Source organism: Staurois parvus, unplaced genomic scaffold (genome assembly GCF_062004578.1).
Source record: "Staurois parvus isolate SC_StPar_1 unplaced genomic scaffold, SC_StPar_1.0 ptg000233l, whole genome shotgun sequence".
NCBI classification, from domain to species: Eukaryota; Metazoa; Chordata; class Amphibia; order Anura; family Ranidae; genus Staurois; species Staurois parvus.
The window spans coordinates 4,077,596-4,093,906 of record NW_028318029.1 but is presented as its reverse complement, the minus strand read 5'-3'; the positions used below and the strand labels follow the sequence as shown (position 1 = coordinate 4,093,906).

The window sequence follows — 16,311 nt, the reverse complement described above, 5'->3', positions numbered from 1 at the left end:
AAATATACAGACAGGTTGTGTGCGTTACTTAATCCCGACCTCTGAACTCTGTGTGATACCAAATCCTGACCCCTGAACTCTGAGTATTACCTAATCCTGAGCCCAGAACTATGTACAGTTGTGTTAAAAATAATAGCAGTCAGACATCACTAACCTGATCAATCACTGGTTTTGGTAGAAATGATATTTCTACATGGCAAATAATTTACTAGCAGGTGTAGTAGAGTAATAGAAATCCAACAGACCCAACAGTCATGACATGCATGCTGCTGATTCTGTGTAATTGAATCACTAATTGAAAGGGGCATGTTCAAAATAATAGCAGTGTGGAGTTCTATTAGTGAGGTCATTCATTCTTTGAAAAACAGGTGGCAATTATTGCCCTTATTTAAGGAAGGAAGGCAGCAAATGTTGTACATGCTGGTTACAGTGCATTTCTCTCTGAAATTCTGAGGAAAATGGGTCGTTCCAGACATTGTTAAGAAGAACAGCGTACCTTGAATAAAAAGTTGGTTGGAGAGGGGAAAACATATAAAGAAGTGCAGAAAATGATCGGCTGCTCAGCTAAAATGATCGCAAATGCTTTAAAATGGCAACCAAAACCTGAAAAACGTGAAAGAAAGCGAAAAACTACCATTCGAATGGATAGAAGAATAGCCAAAATGGCAAGGACTTAGCCAGCAATCAGCTCCAGGAAGATCAAAGGTCTAAAGTTACCTGTGAGTACTGTTACAATTAGAAGACACCTATGTGAAGCCAAGCTATCTGCAAGAAGCCCCCGCAAAGTCCCACTGTTGAAAAAAAGACGTGCTGAAGAGGTTACAATTTGCCAAAGAGCACATTGACTGGCCTAAAGAGAAATGGCGCAACATTTTGTGGACTGATGAAAGTAAGATTGTTCTTTTTGGGTCTAGTGGCCTGGAGACAGTTTGTCAGACGACCCCCAAACACTGAATTCAGCCACAGTACACTGTGAAGACAGTGAAGCATGGTTGCGCAAGCATCATGATATGGGGATGTTTCTCATACTACGGTGTTGGGCCTATTTATCGCATACCAGGGATCATGGATCAGTTTGAAAACATCAGAATACTTGAAGAGGTCATGCTGCCTTATGCTGAAGAGGAAATGCCCTTGAAATGGGTGTTCCAACAAGACAACGACCCCAAACACACCAGTAAACATGCAACATCTTGGTTCAAGACCAACAAGATGGACGTTATGGAGTGGCCAGCCCAATCCCCGGATCTTAATCCAATAGAAAACTTGTGGGGTGACATCAAAAATGCAGTTTCTGAGGCAAAACCAAGAAATAGAGAAGAACTATGGAATGTAGTCCAATAATCCTGGGCTGGAATACCTGTTCACAGGTGCCAGAAGTTGGGTGACTCCATGCAACACAGATGTACAGCAGTTATCTGAAACAGTGCTTATACAACTAAATATTAAGTGATTCAAAGGAAAGCAAAATCTAAAGAAATGGAAGAAAAGTGAAAAATGTTTGAAGAAGAACATCACAAATTTGATATATTTTTCTTCATGTTTTGATTTGGAATAGAATGTGTAGTGTTCCCAATGTATTTGTGTGCATGGAAATAAAAGCTATTAGAAGGATTTTGAGCTTTATTCACTTTTTTCAACACACTGCTATTATTTTGAACACAACTGTATGTTACATAATCCTAATCTCGGAACTCTCTGCTTTACTTAATCCTGACTCTGAACTCTGTGTATTCCTTACTCCTAACCATTGAACTGTTACCTAATTCTGACCCCCCGAACTCTGTGTGTTACTTATTTCGGATTTCTGTATTTTTATTCCAGACCTATGAACTCTGTTTTACCTAATCCTGACCCTTGAACAACTCCGTGTGTGATACTCCTGACCCTAAAACTCTGTTACATAATCCTGCCCCCTGAGCTATGTGCGTTGCTAAATCCTGACCTCTAAACTCTGTGTGTTACTTATCCATGATCCCTGAACTCTGTGTGTTACTCCTGAACTTTGTGCATTTCCTAATACTGAGCACTGTCCATTACTTAATCCTCACCCCTGCACTCTATGCTTCACACTCTCTTATAGACAGGAGCCAGGCGCTGTGTAGTTTTTGGTCATATAAAACACTTTATATGGAGGTGTGCGTTTAATAATTCACAGGATAAAATATAAACCACCAGCCTCTGGCTTTAAGAAGCCAGGTTCCAAGAAGAAGACAGCAGGCAGGAACTCACACTGGAGCCGCAGCTTAGGAGGAGGAGGCGGCCGGTTCCTGCCCTCCGTCTCCTTCTACATCGTGGTGACGTCACCCCGACATTGGGTACACGTAGTCCCTGCACTGACAGGCATTCAACTCTTCCACTGCGCCCCCCTGAGCGGACAGACCGTCCATCTTGGAACCTGGCTTTTTAAAGCCACAGGCTGGTGGTTTATAATTTATTCTGCGATTTGTTATTTAAGGCACACCTCCACATAGGGTGTTTTATATGACCAAAAACTGCACAGCGCCTGGCTCCTGTCTATACTCTTCACAAACCTATGTGTTTTTACCATGGCAGCAGTCAGTTTTTACCACTAATTATAGTTGACACTATTTACTATTTCACTTGTTTCCTTTGGGACACATCTGTGCGCTTCATGCAGAGTATTTTTACACTCTCTTAACCTATAGTCTCAGGTTCCTTTTAACCTTAGAAAAAATGCCAAATAGAATACACGTGACTTTAAATACCGTATGCACCAATGGGAATATCCAATATTGACAGTATATCAGTTAAAATGATATTTTGTACAATAAAAATTTAAAGTCCACACCGTTTCAAAATGAGTGGGCTCAGTACATTTGTAATGGCAAGCAAAAAAATTACAATATCAAAGAAGCCATACAATTACTATCCAATTTAGTCTACACATTTTGCGGTATTTTCCGCTTCCTCAGGAGTGAAACATATACATTCCTGCATATGCATACAAACTGCGGGTAGATAAAATCTGACTACAAGAAATGTGCCAGGAAACGCCTGGACAATTAATTTCGTCAGTTAAAGATATGTCCTAATATAACAACTTAAAAAAAACCATTTACTGCCTTAATTAATAATTCTGAATTAACTTTTAGCCAAAAAAATCCTTTAAGAACACACAAATCAGATCTATGTGAATAATGACTTGATTCTAAAATAAATTATTTACACAAGTCACTTTTTGTCAGGGTTCACACATATGCAGTGAGGTATATTGCATGTGATTCGCACAGGAACCACACTGCATTCCTGTGCAATTCACATGCGAACTGTGTGCAGTGCAATTGGAACCATACATTTTGTATGGCTCCAATCGCACCACATCAGAAAGGTGCAGGACCTTTCTTCTGGTCTGCACTAGAATCGGATCTCATGGATATTCACACCTATGCAATCAGATTCTGCACATCGCACCACATTTTGCAGACCGTTTACAGGGTGGTGTTAACATACACGCAGTGGTTTGCATGAACCGGGTGCGGAATTTACACAGAAAACGCTGCAAATTCCTCACCACATCAGTGTGAACCCAGGCACAACACATAATACAGTGGGGCAAAAAAGTATTTAGTCAGCCACCAATTGTGCAAGTTCTCCCACTTAAAAAGCTGAGAGAGGCCTGTAATTGACATAGGTAGAGCTCAACTATGAGAGACAAAATGAGAAAAAAAATCCAGACAATCACATTGGCTGATTTGGAAAGAATTTATTTGCAAATTATGGTGGAAAATAAGTATTTGATCAATATCAAAAGTTCATCTCAATACTTTGTTATATATTCTTTGTTGGCAATGACAGAGGTCAAACGTTTCCTGTAAGTCTTCACAAGGTTGGCACACACTGTTGCTGGTATGTTGGCCCATTCCTCCATGCAGATCTCCTCTAGAGCAGTGATGTTTTGGGGCTGTCGCTGGGCAACACGGACTTTCAACTCCCTCCAAAGGTTTTCTATGGGGTTGAGATCTGGAGACTGGCTAGGCCACTCCAGGACCTTGAAATGCTTCTTACGAAGCCACTCCTTCATTGCCTGGGCGGTATGTTTGGGATCATTGTCATGTTGGAAGACCCAGCCATGTTTCATCTTCAATGCCCTTGCTGATGGAAGGAGGTTTGCACTCAAAATCTCACGATACATGGCCCCATTCATTCTGTCCTGTACATGGATCAGTCGTCCTGGTCCCTTTGTGGAGAAACAGCCCCAAGGCATGATGTTGCCACCCCCATGCTTCACAGTAGGTATGGTGTTCTTTGGATGCAACTCAGCATTCTCTCTCCTCCAAACACGACGAGTTGTGTTTCTACCAAACAGTTCTATTTTGGTTTCATCTGACCATATGACATTCTCCCAATCCTCTTCTGGATCATCCAAATGCTCTCTAGCAAACTTCAGACGGGCCCGGACATGTACTGGCTTAAGCAGGAAGACACGTCTGGCACTGCAGGATCTGAGTCCCTGGCGGCGTAGTATGTTACTGAAAGTAGCCTTTGTTACGTTGGTCCCAGCTCTCTGCAGGTCATTCACCAGGTCCCCCCGTGTGGTCCTGGGATTTTTGCTCACCGTTCTTTTGATCATTTTGACCCCACGTGGTGAGATCTTGCGTGGAGCCCCAGATTGAGGGAGATTATCAGTGGTCTTGTATGTCTTCCATTTTCTAATTATTGCTCCCACAGTTGATTTGTTCACACCAAGCTGCTTCCCTATTGCAGATTCAGTCTTCCCAGCCTGGTGCAGGTCTACAATTTTGTTTCTGGTGTCCTTCGACAGCTCTTTGGTCTTCACCATAGTGGAGTTTGGAGTGTGACTGAGGTTGTGGACAGGTGTTTTTTATACTGATAACAAGTTCAAACAGGTGCCATTGATACAGGTAATGAGTGCAGGACAGAGGAGCCTCTTAAAGAAGAAGGTACAGGTCTGTGAGAGCCAGAAATCTTGCTTGTTTGTAGGTGACTAAATACTTATTTTCATAATAATACATCATTTGCAAATAAATTCTTTCCAAATGTGATTGTCTGGATTTTTTTTCTCATTTCTTCTCTCATAGTTGAGGTCTACCTATGATGCCAATTATAGGCCTCTCTCTTCTTTTTAAGTGGGAGATCTTGCACAATTGGTAGCTGACTAAATACTTTTTTGCCCCACTGTATAATAGCCATTTGTGATGCACAGACACCCAGATAATTCACATAAAAGTACCAACGTTTTCTGTAACAAAAATAATATACACTATATTGCCAAAAGTATTGGGCCAGCCCTCCAAATCATTGTATTCAGGTGTTCCAATCACCTCCATGGCCACGTCTATAAAATCAAGCACCTAGGCATGCAGACTGCTTCTACAAACATTTTTGAAAAGATGGGTCACTCTCAGGAGCTCAGTGAATTGAAGAGTGGTACCATGATAGGTTGCCACCTGTGTCATAAGTCTATCTGTGAAATTTCCTTGTTACTAAATATCCCACGATCAACTGTTAGTGGTATTATAACAAAGTGGAAGCAACTCGGCCACGAAGTGGTAAGCCGTGTAAAATGACAGAGCGGGTTCAGCACATGCTGAAGCACACAGTTCGCAGAAGACACCAAGGCCCTGATTCACTATTGGGCGTGGGCGCATATTTATGGGCTTAAGCCCAATTTTCATGGGCGTCCGTCATTTTTTACCCTGCAACCTAATTCACTATTGAGCAGAGCCCATAAGCAGATGCCCAATCTAATTCACAAAAAGACACACGCCCGAAATCAGACTCACAAAACAGACTTGCTAAGAAGCAAGTCTAAAACCATGAAAAATCACTGCAGAGACATGTTCACTTAGAAATTTGCTTTGCCAAATATCAGGACTTCACTTTAAACAATATCTGCTATTTCCAAAAAAATTAAGAATGTGTTAAAAATCGTTTTTTTCAAGGAAATCGACACAGTAAAAATCTAGAAGCCCGTGCAGTGTCTTTGGCAGATACAACTGAGCATGTGCAGAACACATTTTAGACTTCTGCCATGGGCGTTTGCTTTTTAGCCACTGACTAATAGTGAATCTGATTGTGGATTCCTCTGACAGCCGGCACTCGCTCGCGACTATTGTGTTTAATAAACAGCGCTAAGCATATCTTCATGTAATCTAACTAGATTTCCTTAGTTTTAGTGATTCTATTTTTGTTTCTTATCCTTTATAATTATTTCTGTTATGATTTTACTTATTTCAAAGATCTAGATAATATTTATTTTGACAGCTGAATGTAAAAATAAAGGTCCGCCAAAAAAAAAGAAAAAAAAAAAAAAAAAAACAGCGTGGGTCCCCCCTCTCATCCATACCAAGCCCTTCAGGTCTGGTATGGATATTAAGGGGGAACTCCGCGCTGAAATTTAAAAAAAAAAACAGCGTGGGTCCCCCTCAATATCCATACCAGACCCTTATCCGAGCATGCAGCCCGGCAGGTCAGGAAAGGGGGGGGACGAGCGAGCGCCCCCCCCCCTCCTGAACCATACCAGGCCACATGCCCTCAACATGGGGGGGTGCTTTGAGGCAGGGGGGGCTCCCCCCCCCCCCAAAGCACCTTGTCCCCATGTTGATGAGGACAAGGGCCTCTTCCCCACAACCCTGGCCGGTGGTTGTGGGGGTCTGCGGGCGGGGGGCTTATCAGAATCTGGAAGCCCCCTTTAACAAGGGGGCCCCCAGATCCCGGCCCCCCCCCTACGTGAAGGAGTCTGCGGTAGATGCTCCCGCAGACTCCTTCACAAAAAAAAAAAGTGTGGTGTAAAAAAAACACAGTACAGGGTCTTTGACAAGTCCTTTATTAAAACAATGTCCCCCGAAGTAGATCCAACGTCAATCACGGCGGCGGCGGCAGGGACCCGAAAAAAGAAAAAAAAAAAAAGGTTCCGCTCCCGTCGGAGGCTTCCAGCCTTGTGAAGAAGAGGCTAGCTGACAGTTCTTATATAGGTATGGGGCGGGGCCAGCCGGGCACATCATCCCCACCCCTTACCTATTTGAGAAATGTCACCCTGTCTCTCCGCTGAGGCTAACTAGCTGAATGCAGGAGACAGTCTGACATTTCTTATATAGCTATGGGGCGGGGCCAGCCGGGGACATCATCCGAGTGACCCGCCCCATGTCACATGCTTGCTGTTCCCGGCTGGCCCCGCCCCATAGCTATATAAGAAATGTCAGACTGTCTCCTGCATTCAGCTAGTTAGCCTCAGTGGAGAGACAGGGTGACATTTCTCAAATAGGTAAGGGGCGGGGATGATGTGCCCGGCTGGCCCCGCCCCATACCTATATAAGAACTGTCAGCTAGCCTCTTCTTCACAAGGCTGGAAGCCTCCGACAGGAGCGGAACCTTTTTTTTTTTTCTTTTTTCGGGTCCCTGCCGCCGCCGCCGCCGTGATTGACGTTGGATCTACTTCGGGGGACATTGTTTTAATAAAGGACTTGTCAAAGACCCTGTACTGTGTTTTTTTTACACCACACTTAGTTTTTTTGTGAAGGAGTCTGCGGGACCATGTACCGCAGACTCGTTCACGTAGGGGGGGGGCCGGGATCTGGGGGCCCCCTTGTTAAAGGGGGCTTCCAGATTCTGATAAGCCCCCCGCCCGCAGACCCCCACAACCACCGGCCAGGGTTGTGGGGAAGAGGCCCTTGTCCTCATCAACATGGGGACAAGGTGCTTTGGGGGGGGGAGCCCCCCCTGCCTCAAAGCACCCCCCCATATTGAGGGCATGTGGCCTGGTATGGTTCAGGAGGGGGGGGGGCGCTCGCTCGTCCCCCCCCTTTCCTGACCTGCCGGGCTGCATGCTCGGATAAGGGTCTGGTATGGATATTGAGGGGGACCCACGCTGTTTTTTTTTTAAATTTCAGCGTGGAGTTCCCCCTTAATATCCATACCAGACCTGAAGGGCTTGGTAAGGATGAGAGGGGGGACCCACGCTGTTTTTTTTATTATTTATTTAATTCACGGAAATAATTTAAAATTCAGCTGTCAGTGGGAAACCCCGATGACAGCTGAAACATTCCTTCTGTCCCTGCAGAGAGCTCCGCTATTATATTTGACATTAAAAAGTATAGAGACTGCAACATTGTATCCATTTGTATCCATTCCGGATATAGATGTTTTTATTCGGATACAAATAGATACAATGTTGCAACCTTTATACTTTTTAATGTCAAATATAATAGCGGAGCTCTCTGCAGGGACAGAAGTAATTACTTCGCTATTATATTTGCAGGCCGTAGATGGGGCGAAAATTGAACAATTTTTTTACCATTGGTGGTAACGTCGGCCCATTGAACAACCGATTTTTTTTTTTTAAAACGGTCAGTTTTCGCCCCATCTAAGGCCTGCATTTTTCTTTTTCTTCTTTTTTTTTATTCTTTTTCTTGCAGGTCATGGCTCATGTGCAGATTATTTATCTGTTAAAAGATCAGCCAATTTGCCGATCATTGCAGCTAAAATCGGCCGATCTGCAAAATCGGCCAATTTTTATCCAAATTTACCAATTAAAAAAAGTTGCAAAATCCCCAAAAATGGCTGACCAATTAACCCACTAACGGGCTGAAAATCAGCCGATTTTTTTTGCGGACGATTTTAGACCCATGTAAAGCAGGCCATAGATGGGTCTAAAATCGGCCAATTTTTCTGCCGAAAAGAAAATCGAACGATTTTCGGGCCGTTAGTGGGTTAATTGGTCAGCTGTTTTTTGGGATTTTGGCACATTTTTTTTATCAGTAAATTTGGAACAAAAAATTTTCAACTTTACTGGTAAACAAAATATGCTAAAATCCCAAAAAATGGCTGACCAATTATCCCAATAACGGAAGAGGCCCTTGTCCCCATTAACATGGGGACAAGGTGCTTTGGGGGGGAGCCCCCCTTCCCCAAAGCACCCCCCCATGTTGAGGGCAGGTGGCCTGGTATAGTTCAGGAGGGGGGGCGCTCGCTCGTCCCCCCCCCTTTCCTGACCTGCCGGGCTGCATGCTCGGATAAGGGTCTGGTATGGATTTTGGGGGGATCCCCAAGCTGTTTTTTTTTTATTTCAGCGTGGAGTTCCCCCTTAATATCCATACCAGATCCGAAGGGCTTGGTATGGATGGGAGGGGGGACCCCACGCTTTTTTTTTTTTTTTTTTTACATTCAGCTGTCAGTGGGGAACCCCGCTGACAGTTGAAACATTAACACATGGCTGTCGCTGCTACAATCCCGCATGAGTTATGTTATCAACTCATGCAGCATTTTAGTAGTGAAAACCAATGCAGCGCTCATGTTTCAGCTGTCGGCGGAGTTCCCCACTGACAGTTGATGTAAAAGTATTGCAGGGAATTATAAACAATTTGTAAAAAACCCGGCGTGGGGTCCCCCCTCCCATCCATACTAAGCCCTTCGGGTCTCGTATGGATGTTAAGGGGTAACTCCACGCTGAAATTAAATAAAAAACAGCATGGGGTACCCCCCAAAATCCATAACAGATACTTATCTGAGCATACAGCCCAGCAGGTCAGGAAAGGGGGGGGGGACAAGCGAGCGCCTCCCCCCCTCCTGAACCATACCAGGCCACATGCCCATACCAAATTATTCAAACATTTGTAAACAGACCAATTAACTGAAATGGTTTGGCATTTGTACCCCAAATATGACGTTCCCTGAGGCATTGGTAAACTGAGGTACGCCTGTATTAGTATTGCAATCCTTTGTATTGGGATACATAGAACCATCATACATGTGAATTGACAACATAGCACAACATTTGTGTCACATTGGAGATATCTGGTAGTTATACTGAACTTGCCCAGGGACCTAAAATTGATTCACAGCACAGAAATACAGGCTGGATTAGCAATGTAGCTCCGTGGATTAGTGGTTAGCACTACTGCCTCACAACTCTAGGGTTGTCGGTTTGAATCCCAACCACGGCAAGGAAGTAGTATGATCTCCGTGTGTGGCTGTCTTCAAATAGATGTTCTGGCAACATCTTTGCTTTCTGTCTAAGTGATCCCTAAAATGTGAATTAGAATGAGGCCTTGTCTGTTGAAACACCTTCAAAGCTGCACCTTATGTGAATGTCATACAATGGGGTAAGATAAGAGCCTGGAGCACTAATAGATTTGATAATGATGGTTTACACTCAACCCACTTTTGTGAAGGATTTGGCAAGCAAAGAGCTGACAGAGAGAGAGAAGAGCGAGCCAGTGAGATGAAGAAGAGTGAGCGAGAAAAACATACTGAAGAGTGATAAAGAGAGACATACAGAAGAGTGAGCGAGAGAGAAGAGCGAGCCAGTGAGACAAAGAAGAGTGAGCGAGAGAGAAAAGACTTGGTTGGTGAATCCACACATCAAACTTGTCACAAATACTGGTATGGATTTTTCCACCAAATGCAAAGCAGACCGCACGCCTTCAAAGATTTATTTCCTTTGTTAATTTTCCTGCTTCGTTCACACTATATGCAATTGAAAATTACTGTTTATGTTGCCAATTTTACTGTGTTTTCTAGAGAATTACTAACTAGTTGTGTTTTCAATTGTGTGTAGCATTGCGATTTCTATTTGAGTCTAGATGTTAAATTGCTAATAAATGGCCAAAATCTTCAAATACCTTTGAACTCTCACTGCAACAAATGGCGTACGTTAATACACTCACATTCACATTCATTATATCCAATATCAGGTACCATGTCAATTCACAAATCGCACCTGAAATTGCACACCCTGGATGCGACTTGTCATGCGATTGGCATGGCCAGCAACTTGCCCTTTGCATGGCAAATTGCACACAATGTTACTGGGGGCTAACACCACTGTCACATCTAATCCGATGCGGCAATTGCCCAACTTACAGTGAAGTTGCACGAGTTCACAATCCAATTGGATGTGAACAGAGCCTACAGTGGCCAATAGGGTGCGACTTGGTCTACGATTTGCAAGTCGCCTCTAATGCCAATTGCATGGCAATCGCAAACAATGTTACTGGGGGCTACCCGGTCACATTAAAGCAGATTTCTAAGTGGTGTTATTGACACCACAGTCACATCATGTGACTTGCATAGAAGTTGCATGATTTCAAAGTTAGGGTACATGGTGATTTCAAGTGCAATTTGCAAGACAATCGACACCGATCTCTCAGCAAATTGCATGAAAAGTAGTGTATTCATTACTCTATTATTACTTGCGGCTCCAACCAAGTTTGAACCACAACAATATGAACGCTCCAATAGCGTGCACATTGAGTGGGACTTGGCATGTGATTTGCACAACATGCAAGTTGTAAATCGTCTGCAAAGTCGCACCCTATTGTCTGCTATTAGAGCGACCACATGGGTGCGTTTCAAACACTGATTTCTTAAGTAGTACATGTACTACTTTAGTGGCAATTTGCATAGAGATCTGTGTCAGATGTCTTGAAAATTGCATTAAAATGGTCAACTTTACTGTAAGTCGCAGGATTTGTAAATCAGCTTTGCCCAGAGTGTCATGTTTGGTGATGTTTGATTTCTGGAGTTTTTTGCCAATTGATGGGAAATTCACCATACTAGTCAAATCGATTTGTCATTTTCAGTATTGCATACAAGATGTGGTCATGTGACTGTCTTAACTCATGCGAGAATCTGGAGGGAATTGTGACCATAGTAGCAATAAAGGTTCCAATTGGGGTTCCCTTTCACATCCCTGCTCAATGTTCTGTTGTATGCTGCACACGTACATTTCACTGTATATTTCTTTCTGATTTGTGGGGCCTGTATACCAAGGGTTAATGCAGGTAGGAAGCGGATTCATCAGGTGAAAACACTTTCACTGACCAAATTAAGGTCAGTGGTGGGTGTGGCTTCATTGGGTGTGGGGCCTTGTTTGGCGCTCCAAATACAACCTAGCTTATATAAAGATGTGCAGTAGGGAGTGAGTTGGCCTGTTACTAGGCCGGGTGGTTTGTGACTAAGTCCTTGCTTGTAGTGGTTTGGGGGAAGAAGAGATTTTGTGCTGAATTGCCCCAGACACCACTCAGGCTGTGTTTGGAAGTGGGCTGGAAATGTTTGCATAATTTTGGCCTTGTAAAGTGTGTTTGTGTGTTATTGCACAATGATTGTGTTTTTTCTCTTTGCATTGAAAGCCTCACACATGTCAATCGTTTTGTTTAAAATCTGCCCTTGTTTTAATTTTGCTTGCTTATTTAGACTCCAATGCATTTTTCTGACAAACCTGCTGACAAATGTATGTGTAGGGGATTTGTAGAGGTGGGAGGGGATTTGTAGAGGTGGGAGGGTTTTTTTTCACATGCTTTGTTTTCTTGATATTTTGATCTGAAGACTTTTTTTTGTGAATGGATCTTCATACTAAGTGATTGTGTAAGTAAATCCTATGTGCATGAAAATGTTACTTGATTCATCTTCCCCTTTGTTTCCTGCTATAACCTGAGCACACACAGTTCACTAGAAGTATCTTTAGATTGTAAGCTCTTATGAGCAGGAGTGTTTTATTTTTGCCACATCAATCCTATTTTTGTGACTCACCAAGATATTGACTGTACCTACTTGTTCCTGCTGACCAAATAAATGACTATATATTTGATCAATAAATATTTGACCGATGTTTTTGTGTTTATTTTATGTTCAATATATGAACAACCTTAATAGTTACTTTGTATACTTATATAATCTGCTCAAATGTAGCTTGTAAGAGCGTGAATATGCAAGTGGGTGAAAACTGGCTTTTTCAAAACAAAAAAAAAAAAACCCACTTGCACCACAATATTGTTATGTACTAATGAATGTCACATTCACTGTGCAGCCAGCTACAGGTTTTCTACAGTTCGATTTACAGTAATAAAATAGTCCACACTTTGTTGATTTTTGGCCTTTGGCAACAAATATTAGCCAAGGTTAAAAAAAACAAATCAATAAGAAACACACATTTGCGAAAGCTATCATAGCCGCACATAAAAATGCGCGAATACAAACAAATAAGCACCAAACAGGTGTCCGCATGGCGCATGAACGGCTATCCTGGAAGTCCGTCATCTGGTGCGTGCGCACCCGGAAGTGGTTGTGGGGAGTGTAAGTGGATGACAAGTGGTTGGAGGTTTTGTGTTGGTTGAAAATTTTGATAACCTTATTGGCATTTGGACATGGCGAGAGCACAGTTCTCAACTGAGGAGATGATCCTTATATGTACAGTAACTGTGGCCATTGCAAATATGTTTATAACATGTGAGGGACAGGTAATTGCAATTTTGTGGGTGGGGCCTAGCAGAATCTCACTTGGTGCACATGCTACTTATCTGTACATTAGCTCCTGGGTATTGATGGGTCAATGATATTAACCACTTGCCTACTGGGTACTCCTACCCCCTTCCTGTCCTGGCCAATTTTCATCTTTCTGCACTGTTACCCTTTGAATGACAATTGTGCGGTCATGCCACATTGTACCCATCTTAAATTTATATCAGTTTTTTCAGACAAATAGAGCTTTCTTTGGGTGGTATTGACTTGCTGCTGTGTGTTTTACTTTTTGCTCGATAAACCACAAAATAGCTCATAATGAATAAAAGTCTGTTTATATTATAACATTTGGTAAACTGGTAATTTAGCAACACTGATGTGCGTTGATGAGGCAGCACTGGTGGGTGGCACTGCTGGCCACAGGTGGGCGTAACTGTTGGGTGGCACTGGTGGGCACTGATCATCGGGGCCGACCCCTGCTTTGATAACTGCTGGTTCTCGGCAGTACTTTCCACACATTCTGACAGCGTGATGAAAGTGCAGCCAAGACCCGGCAAATGCATTTCCCGGTGATCAGCGTGTCATTGGACATGGCTGATCACATGGTAAAAAGCCGCTGTGATTGGCCTTTACCACATCACGTGATCAGCTGTGTCCTTAGGACACAGCAATCACGGAGAGCGCGTTCTGCCAGGATGTCATATGACACCCTCCCAGAGCTGCCTGGATGCAGTGTAGCGTTATTCGGCTATCTGCGGTCGCCCAATATGTAACCAGCTAGGCCTTCATGGCTAATCTTTGAATATCTGGACATGTATACTGCGTATAATGCATTACATTCTACAATGTGTTGGTGTACATGGTATTACAGTGTGCAATGCGTTGCTGGATTCTGCATGACAGTGGACAGCGTATCACAGTGTGCAATGCGTAGCTCCATCCTGCATGACGGTGTACAGTGCATTACAGTCTACAATGTGTGGGTGTACACGGTATCACAGTGTGCAATGCGTAGCTCTATCCTGCATGACAGTGTACAGTGCATTACAGTCTACAATGTGTGGGTGTACACGGTATCACAGTGTGCAATGCGTAGCTCTATCCTGCATGACAGTGTACAGTGCATTACAGTCTACAATGTGTGGGTGTACACGGTATTACAGTGTGCAATGCGTTGTACACTGCAGTGTGCACTAAAGCATTTTACACTCATGCACTGTACACACTAAAGCATTTTACACTCATGCACTGTACACACTAACGCATTTGACATTTTTAGTGTGCAATGCGTTAGTGTGCAATGCCTTGGACAGTACAATACATGTGCATACCCTGAAAAAGGGTCCTGCACATTTTTGGCCCGGATGCGGTGCAATTTGAGGTGTGCAAAATGTTTGTCTCTAATTGCAACGCACACAAATTGCATGTGATTTGCCCAGGAGTGCGGTGTTAGACCACAATGCATGTATGTGAAGCCAGAATAAAAGGATGTGGATTTTGTCTACTTTTACTTGCGCATGTTAACATTATGTAAGTGCATTTTTTTTCTGTTTAACATGCTATAGAAATGCAACATGCATTTGGATGGAGTGTTTTTGTATGTGCATTTTGGAAGTATTCTAAACACACATTGACCCTAGGGCCACACCATATCTTATGCAGGCCATAGATGGGTCGAAAATTGGCCGATTTTTCGGCCGAAAATAAAATCGGCCGATTTTTGGATCGTTAGTGAGCTATTTGTTCGGCCGTTTTTCGGTATTTTGGCAGATTTTTTTTTCGGTAAAGTTGGAAAAAAAAAACGGCCGAATTTGCCGATCGGCCGATTTTCGCGGCAATGATGGGCAAATTGGCCGATTTTTTACTGATAAAAAATCTGCACATGAGCAGTGACCTGCAAGAGGAAGACAAAAAGAAGAAAAAGAAGAAAAGGATGATGATGATGAAGAAGAAGAGGATGATGATGATGAAGAAGAAGAAGAGGATGAAGAGGATGAAGAAGAAGAGGATGATGATGATGATGAAGAAGAAGAAGAGGATGATGATGATGAAGAAGAAGATGAAGAAGAGGATGATGATGAAGAGGATGATGATGATGAAGAAGATGATGATGATGAAGAAGAAGAAGAAGAAGAAGAAGAAGAAGAAGAAGAAGAAGAAGAAGAAGAAGAAGAAGAGGATGATGAAGAAGAAGAAGAGGATGATGATGAAGAAGAAGAAGAGGATGATGATGATGAAGAAGAAGAAGAAGAAGATGATGATGATGAAGAGGAGGATGATGATGAAGAATAAGAAGATGATGAAGAAGAGGATGATGATGAAGAGGATGATGATGATGATGATGAAGAAGAAGATGATGAAGAAGAGGATGATGATGAAGAGGATGATGATGATGAAGAAGAAGAAGATGATGAAGAAGAAGAAGAAGATGATGATGATGAAGAAGAAGAGGATGATGATGAAGAAGAAGAAGAGGATGATGATGAAGAAGAAGAAGAGGATGATGATGATCAAGATGATGAAGAAGAAGAGGATGAAGAAGAAGAGGATGAAGATGATGAAGAAGAAGAGGATGAAGAAGAAGAGGATGATGATGAAAAAGAAGAAGAGGATGATGATGAAGAAGAAGAAGAGGATGATGATGAAGAAGAAGAAGGATGAAAAATGAGAGGAATTCCAGTATGGCAAAAAGTGTCCCTGCAGAGAGCTCCGCTATTTCTTTGACAGTTCCTTGACATTTACAGCGGTTGCAACATTGTATCTATTTGTTTCCGAATAAAAACATCTGTATCCTAAATGGATACAAATAGATACATTGTTGCAACCACTGTAAATGTCAAGGAACTGTCAAAGAAATAGCGGAGCTCTCTGCAGAGACACTTTTTGCTGGCTGTAGACGGGATGAAAATCGGCCGATTTTTTTTTACCATTGCTGGTAACGTCGGCCGCTTGAACAACCAATTTTTCATTTTTTAAAGAAAAATCGGCCGTTTTTCTCCCCGTCTATGGCCTGCATAAGCATTAGTGTGCCTGGGGGAGGGGGGGACCTTTGGCCTTTCCAAACACAGATGCTCCAAGAATGTTTCCTTG

The 16,311-nt window shown here is 42.8% G+C and overlaps 1 long non-coding RNA gene across 1 annotated transcript in view; it reads right to left on the bottom strand.

The window, feature by feature from the left end:
• Positions 1-16,311, bottom strand: part of LOC149460205 (uncharacterized) — a 45,193-nt gene that overhangs the window by 17,801 nt on the left and 11,081 nt on the right. The window lies entirely within an intron of this gene.